Raw genomic sequence first — 10878 nt, 5'->3', positions numbered from 1 at the left:
ACCAGGCAAAGTTAGTGGCTATTGAAAATGCCACCAGGACAGGGCTATCTAAAGACACCTTCGGTAGTGTGTGAACTATACAAAAAAAGACACTGTACAGTTTAAAAACAAATCTTACACAGCCTTACATTTCAATTTTTTTTTCTTTAAAAGGAGTGAGTTGTGTACAGGGAGGTTAAATGCTTTATAGACAAGAAAAAAACTGCTCTAGAACCAACTTATTCATCATCATCTTCTTCCTCATCTTCGTCTTCCTCTTCATCCTCTTCGTCTTTTTCATCATCTTCCTCTTCCTTCTTTTTCTTGCTCTTTTCCGCCTTGACCACCCCCTTTTTTCGCTGCATCGGGTTTTCCTTTAGCTCTGTAAGCAGCAATATCCTTTTCGTACTTCTCCTTCAGCTTGACAGCCTTCTTTTCCTAGGGCTGCTTGTCATCTGCAGCAGTGTTGTTCCACATCTCTCCCAGTTTCTTTGCAGCATCACCCATGGATAAGCCAGGGTGTTCTCCTTTGATTTGGGGGCGATACTCAGAACAGAATAAGAAGACGGCTGAAGGAGGCCTCTTGGGTGCATTGGGGTCCTTGAACTTCCTTTTCGTCTCCCCTTTCGGGGGGGATGTAGGTTTTCATTTCTCTTTCATAACGAGCCTTGTCAGCCTTGGCCATGTCTTCAAATTTCCCCTTTTCTTTAGCAGACATGGTCTTCCACCTTTCTGAGCACTTCTTGGAGAACTCTGAGAAGTTGACAGAAGCATCCTGATGTTTCTTCTTGTGTTTTTCCCGGCAGGTTTGCACAAAGAATGCACAAGAGGACATTTTGCCTCTCGGCTTCTTAGGATCTCCTTTGCCCATGTTTAGTTGATTTTCGTCCGTGAGGCACAGAGTCGCCCAGTGCCCATCCGGCTCTTGCTTGCCCTAGCGCTGTCTCTATGGAGCTCAATGTACTGCGATGGCTGTCTAATCCAAACTATTCTGCATGCACATGCAAGGAGCTGATCTCACAGCAGCCACCTGTGCTAGAGCTCTCTAGCTATGCCCGTAGTTCATAGAAAGAAATTAGGCACAAATAGTACAGGCTGGTCTCTCTGCGTACACTTCTGTGACTCAGATGCTGACTGCGCCATCCTGAAGCTCACAGCCTAACTGCTCTTCATGCGGTGTGTGTAGGAAGAAGGACTGTTTACCATAGTAAATAATCTTATATTCATTGTCCTCTTGTGTTCTAAACCTTGATCTGGCTCAACACTTTGTATAAAATACCCTAATTCTCAACATGCAGATGGGAACTGGTGCAGAAACCCACACAAGACATTCTGTAAAGAGAGAGTCTAAATTGGCAGTCTCTGCCATTGAGTCCCTTTGTCTGAGCTAGGGGAGCCCTGCAGAAGAGGGCACAGAAAGATTATAGAGTCAGAGCAATGGAGGACAAAAGGAGAACACAGCCCACTGAGTCAACTGAACAGGGCTTACATGAGCTCACAGAGACTGAAACAAGAAGCATGGGCAGGCAGGGGTCTGTATCAGGTCCTCTGGATGTATTACAGCTGTTAGCTTGGTGTTTTTGTGGGACACCTAACATTGGGAACTGGTGTGTCTCTGACTCTTTTGCCTGTTCTTGGGACTCTTTTTCCTCCCATTAGGTTACTTTATCTAGGATTGATATGAGAGCTTTTGCCTTCTTCATGTATCTTATTTCCTTGTGTTTGGTTGTTATATCTTGGAGGCTGTCTCCTTTCTGAAGGGAAGCAAAGGGGGAGTGGATCTCAATGAGAGAAATGGGGAGGGAAACTGAGAGGAGCGGAGGAAGAGGAAATCCTGGTAAATGTATTGTATGAGAAAAAAATCCTATTTTCAATTAAAAAAATCCCTACACTGATATAATTGAAGTCTCAGGGATAATTCCACATTCAAGCTAAACCCAAAGAAAGTTAAAGTTCCACAAGCACTAATCAGCTTCCAATTAATATATATATAATGTTTTAATACATGCACCTATACTAAACAAAGCAAATTTGGATTCACAGGCCTCAAATTCTTTTGTCTTTGTCAGCAGTAAACCTTGAAAGTTTCTCTGTTGATTTTATTCTGCCTGTTATAATGTTTTGAATTCAATATGTACAGTATAAAATGATCAATGTGTACAGTATAAAATTATCTGTGTGTACAGTATAAAATGATCCACTTGTACAGTATAAAATTGTCTGTGTGTACAGTATAAAATGATCCATGTGTACAATATAAAACAATCTATGTGTATAGTATAAAATTATCTATGTGTACAGTATAAAATGATCCCTGCACCCATTAGTACAGTTTAATAGGAAACAGTCAGTTGTCTTGAAGGAGAGTGGGCAGCCTACAGGTGGTCAGTAAAGAGTGTATGGAAAGTTGTTTACAGACTGCCCAATTTCTATTAGAATAAATGAATATTTTTCTCAAGCTTCAGATAAGTCTGTAACTTGTAAAGAAGCTCCAAGTCCCGGAAGAGTTAACAGCAATAGGCACTCAGTGGGGCTGAAGCTTCTCCCTTCTCCTATAAAGAGAAGTGTGACCATACAGCTTGAGCCTCCCTCAGGGACTTGCTGGAATAGCTGTCGAAGAGAAGTGTTTTATAATATGATCTTTTCCTGTGTCCGAACCTAAGTCATTCTAAAACATCACAGAATCCATCTTGTATGGGGTTCACAGTTGATAGATTCTGTAACGAGAGCTTCTGTTTATACAGAACATTAGCACAGTGGTTCTCGACCTGTGGGGCAGGACCCCACAGGGTCTCATATCAGCTGTTTATATTACAAGTGATAACAGTAACAAAATTACAGTTATGAAGTAGCAAGAGAATAACTTTTGGGTTGGGATCACCGCAGCGTGAGGCACTGTATTAAAGGTCTCAGCATCAGGAAGGTGAGAACACTGCTCTGGCTCCACCACGCTGGTTTCATCCTTTCAGTAACACCTCCATGCTTCCCTCAACAATGAACACTGGGTAGGGGATGCTGAAGAAGCCTCAAGGTATTGCTAGCTGAACCCTTAAACATTGCTTTAATCTGCTCCATTCAGAGGCAAAACAGAACCATAATACTCAAGCAATTTCTTTATCAGCGTATGGTAGATGCAACAATGCCTTAGAATGTATTTGTTCCCTGAACCCATAACCTATAGATATATTAAAGTGTGTGGAGCACGTGGATTTTAGGTTTCATTCAAAATCATGATTGCTTATTACAAAGAATTGGCTCGTATAATTAAGGAGACTGGGAATTCCCACAATCTGCTCTGTATACGATTATGACCAAGGGAAACTAGTCATGTTATTTAGTATGAGACTGTCGGTCTTAGAACAACAGGATTCGATACATAAATCCTGGATTTTATTGCATAGGTCATCATCTGAGGATTGGCGATAAGGTAAGATCAAACTGTATCTTTGTCTCTGTTATACAGCTATTTCCTAGGGATTAGAGCATTCACTCCTGGGAGCAGGGGTTCCATGGCTGAAGAAGATGATGTGGCAGAGGGAGTGGAGCTTACAGAACTAGGGCAGCTAGTCAAACTTGTAAGACTCAAGCGGCCTTTGCATGGTTGCATGTGCTGTACCAGTGCTCTAAGGGGAGACTGGTGGTGCTGCTTGCAGGCTGCAGGCTGAGCGGGCGTCCAGTTCCACAGTTTTCTGTGTCATTGCCCACGCTCAATATAGGCTTTTCAGAGAGCGGTTAGCAAAAAGTCTTCACGCTCCTCTTTTTTTTTTTTGATATTTTAAAAAGAATTTTAATTATCTGATCTATTATTTATTTTAAAAAATCTTCCGTATAATGCTTTGTCTTTCTATTACTGTGAAGAGACACTATGACCATGGCAACTCTTATGAAGAAAAACATTTAATTGAGGTTGTAGCTTATAATGTCAGTGGTTTAGTTTATTATTATGGCAGGACTTGGTGTTCTGCAGCCAGACATGATGCCAGAAAGGTAGCTGCTATGTGGTGATATACAGGCAGCAGGAAGTAGAATGAGTCACTGGCCTTGACTTTAGCATAGAAGAAATCAAATCCCACCCTCCACAGTGACACAGTTCTTCTACCAACGCCACACCTCCTAAAACACCCTTTGGGCTCATAGAGGCCAACTACATACAAACACCACATGCCTCACCTTCAGAAAGTATCTTGGCGGCTGCATTTGAATTTGAGATCTCCAGCATTTCCAAAATGTAGAATTTGGAAATTTGACTACTTTCTCAACACTGCAATTAGCATAAATGACTTTCCCAACATGCTCCTCTTAAGAGCCCCAGTAAATTCATCAGTTTACCAATCTAGACTGGGAATCAGTCATTTCTTCGGTCTGTCACTATTCCCATTTTGGGGGTGAATAATCCTTTTTTCTGTACCTCCCATGAAAAACATCACAGAAGAGTACAACTTGTTACTCCCTCAAAATTCCAGGAACTGGGCAATTTATAAAGAATTGAAACTTCTCTGGCTCACAGTTGTGGGGGTTAGAGATCCACAAAAACACAGTGCAAGCATCTTTCAATCATTTTATAACAACCATCCTGCTGCATATAACATGGTAGAGGGCATATATAACATGGGGACATAGGGCAAGCGCATACATAGGCCTTTGTTCCTCTCCTTTTTAAATTAAATTTATTTTATAAAGTTAATGTAGGTTTACTGTATTTACATCATTTTCCCCTTTCCTCTCCTCTCCCTAACCCCTGCCATGTATGTCCCCTCACTTCATCTCAAACTGATGGCCCTGTTTATCTTTAACTATTATTAATATATTATATCACATACATTTACATACTTTATATTCCTCACATACAAAATAAAACATCAAAATGCAATTAGATGTATACAATAAAAATACAGACTAACGACATTTTCCAGAAGTATGTCAAACAGTTCATTAATATACATACTATAACCATTCTGGATTTTGGGATCCATCATCTTTCAAAATGTTTATGAGTAAATACATAAATACAACCTTCTGAAATTTAGCATTGATCATATATGGACATTTTTAGGGAAGACCATCCGATATTGGATAACAAAACAGAGGGCTCATCCCTGGGGAAAACTAGTGCTCCCTCCCAGCAATTGTCAATTGCTCCACTGCTCGTCCAGTCCTCAGGCCTTGTGAGGCTTCTCCCGTCCATATTGGCACATCAGCAGATGCTGTCACTGTTGAGTTCTCATTCAGGCAGTCGAATTGGTGAGCTTTTATCTGTGCAACTTCTCTGCCATATACAAAAGATACACTCTCACAGAGATGTCTTGGTCCTCTGGCTGGTACAATCTTTTTGCCCATCTTAGAGGCTGTTCTCTGAAGCTTAGATGTAGGAATTGTATTATAGATGTGTAGGTTGGGGCTGGGCACCCCATTGTCAGTTGTTCCCTGCATTCTAACAGCTGTGGCTTGATGCAATGGTCTCCACTGAATGCTGAAAAGAGGAGAATCTTTGATGAGAGCTAAGAGCTACACTTATGTGTGGGTATACTGAGAAGTATCGATAATGCGGTTAAGCATTGTATTTATTTAAGAAAGTAGCAGTGCATTTTATCCTTTGATATCCATGAGCTCATCAGCCATGGGTAGAGGCTACTCTTACAGTAACAAACATGAATTCCCATAGACTATCTAACAAAACTACAACAACAACAACAAAACCAATACCAGACATAAGAAAACCCAAGATGGTGGTCAATAGACTCCAAGAAACTCCCAAAACAATATAGACTATTGCTGTTTCCCTTGGTTGCCTCCCTGAAGACATCACATAGACACAGGACTCAGAAAAAGTGAACTGGATATGACACCAGGGCCCCTCCCTAGGGACTAGTACAGGAAGATGCTATGTAAACACTCAAAAGAGAAAAGCAATCAGAAAGAATTGCCTTACCCAGCTGTAATGCTTACAAAATACTATGGCCAGCATGCCAAGATATTCCTGTAGGTACCGTAGTGGCATGAATATGGCAGTAACCAACAGCTGTCTTTCCTTTTCTTTTTTTTTTTTTTTCGACAGGGTTTCTCTGTGGTTTTGGAGCCTGTCCTGGAACTAGCTCTGTAGACCAGGCTGGTCTCGAACTCACAGAGATCCGCCTGCCTCTGCCTCCCGAGTGCTGGGATTAAAGGCGTGCACCACCACCGCCCGGCATGTCTTTCCTTTTCTTTTGAAGCCACTAATGCCAAAGGGACATATCCTCACGACTTCATGCAATCCTAATGGCCTTCCCCATAGTACCCATGTTCTTATAGGCATCAGAAAGTTGATTAATATACACATTATACTACACATTGTTAAATGTCAACCTTTCTGAATTTTGCATTAAAGTAGAACCCATCATATTTCAAAACGGTTATTTGTCATAATAAATGGTCATTCTCATATCAACTTTTGAGCTTGAAAATCGTATTCCTTAAAACTAAGCCCTCAGACTGTGGAAGCTGTGGATCCACAAAATCAGAATTCAACTCCACTTCTGTTTCACACATTTCTCCTCTATATTATCCCAGCCTCAACCACATGATTGACAGGGGTTTGTTTTGCATAAACAGACATACCTTATGTGGGGCACAAAGTAGCAGTCAATGGCAGAAGATCAAGCCTCAAAAACCAAGTTTACCTTCTCCTGGGTGTTCTACATGCAGAGTGCCCCACACTCCATCCCTCTTGCCTTGTCTTCCACAACTCTGTCTTCCTCTTTGCCATGCTCACTTCCCCGTATTCTTGGTCATTTCCTTGGCCTGTTTCTTCTCTTCCACTTTCATCAGCGCTTCTCTTTCTGAGCATCTTGACCTGCATTCTGCCACAACTTAGAACACCGTGTAGTCCCATGTAGATCCCATGATACCAGGTGTGAAAGAAAATGACCGTGTGGGGTTGCAGTTCCTTACACTTCCATCAAATGCACACAATCACACTCTCACTGGGCGAAAAGACAGTGAATGAACGAAGATGTAGAGAGAAGGAAGGAGGGAGCGAGAAGAGTAATTATGACTCAGAAACTGGAGGTTTTACCTCTTAATAATTAATTTTACCCTGGAATCATCTGAAGGGTCACTGATAAACTTGGTCATAAAAGTAATCCAAAACTTTCAAATCCTGTACTTTCTAATCACTCTGTGAGAATACCTATCAAAAGAAAATTAAGCCTTTCTTGAAAGAGACTACAACCTTGCATCAACATGGAGCAATCGCCATCTGTCTGGCTACCCTCGGGCAATAGCTATTATAAAACGCCATCCCCTCTTTTTTCCCTTTAAAAAATTAGCTTAACACCTCTGGCAATAAAAGTTCACATGCTTCAGAGATAATAAAGATAGTTATTCCTTCTTCATTGCCTACAGAATGCCTGGGGAGGTTTTATGCAAGAGCAACTAATGTAGAATTGAGAGTTATTATCAAAGAAACCCTCGCTGCCTTTAATTTTCTCTTCTTTGAAATATTTCCTAGCTTCCCTGAAATCCTAAATTTCCTTTTTGTAACAAAATGTAATTTGGGTTTAGTGCTCTCTCACTACGTAAGCGTGCACGGTGGAACCAATAGAAAGGGGGCATTCACAGCTTGTTGTATATTTTATTAACCCAATTAAAGAATTTATGGAAAGAAGAAATCAAGTTAACAACCACAGCAAAGGAAAGGAAAACAAAGCCTTTTGTACAGGAGCCAACTTCTGCCCAGTTTCACAGGTGCCCCACAAATGTGATGTCATTTTGATTGAAGCACCCTCTCTCCCACAAAGACAAATGAAAGAACCCTTGTGGAAACCAGCCCTGCACTTCGCACAGGTGGTCACATCTAAAATAAACCTCCAGAGCGAACCTCAGAATGCCTTTTCTAAAGGAAAGTTCAGTTAGAGCGGCCTGAAGAGCTCGCTAAAGGGAAGAAGGGACTGACTGTGAGTGCACAGACTGCGCTTTTGAAGAAAATAAAGAATACGTCTTTCTGCTCTGCTTCGGGTGAAAGGCACACTTCTCAACTCGTGGTTTTACAGTTTAATTACAGAACATGAATAAACCTTCGCTTGGCTTCTTTAAAATTGATTTTCGATGGATTTTGAATGCAAAAGAAGAAATGGCATATGTCCAGAAGCTGCATCAGGGGGTGCGATTTGGTGGAGGAGTGAATATCTTCCCTCCAGGTTGTAAGTCTTGTTTTCTGGATTTATTTTGCTGATTGAGACTCAGTAGTGACCCTCTTGATTGTATTGGTCAGTCACAGGGTTCAAGTGCTGCAGCATTCTAAACTCCATAGGTCTGGCATCAGGCCTTGTACCTGCTCCTTTAGGCTCGTGACTTATTACAAAACACAGGAGAGAAATTTGGATCCCCACTATGTCCCATTGTGTTGTTATCCTGCCACATCATATCCACCTTGGTTTTATTCAACCCACATTAGAGTATTACTGTCTGTCTACCCAAGTGTTGACCTTTCAGTGCTAATTCACTACCCATTCATGAGTCAGACATGTTTCCAAAGACATCTTCTGGCCTCCACACTCACTCTCGAATCAGTGATTCAACAGCCTCAGTTTTATAAAGGATGGGCTTTTGTTTTTAATTATGTGTATTATGGATTTCTGCATGGGTACATGCATGTGAGCATTGGTGCCCAGAGTCCAGAAGAAACTAGAGTTAAAGGTAGAGAGTTGTTGGCTACCCAGTGTGGGTGCTAGAATCAAACCTGGGTCTTCTTCGAACACAGTACATTCTTACTAGCTGTGCCCCTCTTTCAGCCCCACAGTCTCAACCTTTAAAAAGAAAACTTCTTCAAAAACATCATTTGAGCTTGAAAATGGTTAACCAACTTATATTTTGCCTGTATTTCTACGAATTTTAACTTATAAATTAAATCCAGTAAGAGATGGGCAAGAACTAGAAACTGTAACTATATATATGCATTTGTCTATATCGATATGTTGAAACAAAAAGAAATGGTCACCCAATTCCTTTACCTACATGGTTACTATTTTCCCATAATTTTAAGTGCTGGGTCATAACATGAACTAAGATATTTCCTTCCATCCCATTCATCCTTAAGGAAAGTCCTAACAATTGTAATGCTTGTTATTTTATCCCAAGAGCTACTTGTGTTCCATTTACCATTATTTATAGGTTTCTAGGACCTGCTGTGGTGTGTGATATTTTGTTTGTGTTCTGACAAATAAAGCTTGCCTAGAGATCACAGGGCAGAACTAGCCACTAGTTAACCATAGAAACCAGGCAGTGGTGGCACACACCACTAGTTAACTATAGAAGCCAGGCAGTGGTGGCTCACACCACTAGTTAACTATAGAAGCCAGGCAGTGGTGGCACACACCTTTACTTTCAGAGTTTGGGAGAAGGAAGTGGAAGATCAGGAGTTCAAGGCCACCCTGGGCTACACAAGATTATACCAGTCTGAAAGAGAAACAGAGCCAGACGGTGGTGGCTCACACCTTTGATTTCAGCACTTGGGAGGCACATGCCTTTAATCCCAGCACTAGGGAGGTGGTGACAGAAATATAAGGCAGATGGAGACAGGATCTCTGGTGCATTCAGTCTGAGGATTTGACCCCCTTCCCAATTCAGTCTGAGGATTCATAGAGACAGGAACCCCCATTTGTTCTGAGATTCAGTAGAGGTAAGAAGTTTCTGGTTGCTGGCTACTCTGTTTCTCTTACTTCCAGACAAGTTTTATTTGTCAGAACACAAATAAAATATCACACACCACTGCTGAAAGTGAGTGATACTCCTGCAACATCCCACCACTGAGCCTGTGAACACAAGCCCTGCAGGCTGGCGTTCTTCAAAGGCTGCCTCTGAGACAGAACTGAGCAGGCAGGGGCTTGTTAGTAAAAACTCTTTGTTAGTAAATAGTCAACACTGATGATAAGTGTTAAGTAAAAATAAAAAGAAAGAGGCAGCTCCGCTGGAGCAAGAAATCTGATTAGTTCAAATCAAACCGAATCAAAATGCCCATTGTTTTATTAAGAATGACGCTCTTGGGTGGCCAACAGCATCATGGAGAGACAGAAAAGCAGGGAGCCTATGCAGACCCGAAAACCACATGTTTCTCCTCTGGGATCTCACTTAAATACCCTGTGGGAGTGGTCCTGACACCCCCCACAAGGGAGGGGTCAGGACCTGGCATACTGGGATTTGGAGCCCAGACCAATACTATTACTCCCAAGCCAGGGAGTCTAAGATGTGAATGCTAGGGGCTGGGGGCTATGCTCCCAACTTAACAAGTAAGGGAGGAAAGCAGAGCTGACCAAAGACAGAAACCAACGTGTGATACAACCCAGGTGTAACACTCCAGCGTTGTGGGGGGCATTCGGAAGATGGGCTGGCCCAGGACATTGTCGGGGCATGTGTTTTAAGTTGTCCTGGAAAGGACATGTGAAGTTGGTTGGGGAAGGTACAGCTTCCATAACAGAGTGGCAGCTGAAAACTATTGGCTAGTGGCATCCCCATCAACTTCATAAGTGGATCCTTTAAGCCTTGAAGGGGTTTGCGAGACTACGTCATGACTCTGGTAATTTAAAACTTTCCTCACTATATAATGTGCCCATAATTTTTGTAATGTCTTTTCTTATTATTTATTTACTCTCTGTAGTATAATTTTCCTAACTTCCTATAGGTTTATGCTTTTCTACACAACTTTCCATTATTTTTCTTTAAAAATTTCTAGACTATGTAAGACATCTTGTAAGCAACATAAATTTCTAAAGAACAGTTTTGATGGCATATATATATATATAATAACAAATCACTTCTTTTTTTAATAAGAATATCAACTTCATTTTTAATAAATTTTTAAGAAAATAACAAAACTACTACCAACACAAGAATAAACTAACTTAGGAATACACAAAATACTACTCA

The 10878-nt window shown here is 41.3% G+C and overlaps 1 pseudogene; it reads right to left on the bottom strand.

Annotated features, from left to right (window-relative positions):
- Positions 1-218: 218 nt before the first annotated feature.
- LOC101989196 lies at positions 219-864 on the bottom strand (annotated as a pseudogene).
- Between the last annotated feature and the right edge of the window lie 10014 nt (positions 865-10878).

Source organism: Microtus ochrogaster, chromosome 19 (assembly GCF_000317375.1).
Source record: "Microtus ochrogaster isolate Prairie Vole_2 chromosome 19, MicOch1.0, whole genome shotgun sequence".
NCBI classification, from domain to species: domain Eukaryota; kingdom Metazoa; phylum Chordata; class Mammalia; order Rodentia; family Cricetidae; genus Microtus; species Microtus ochrogaster.
The sequence above is the reverse complement of the archived record's forward strand: the minus strand, read 5'-3'. Positions and strand labels throughout refer to the sequence as shown.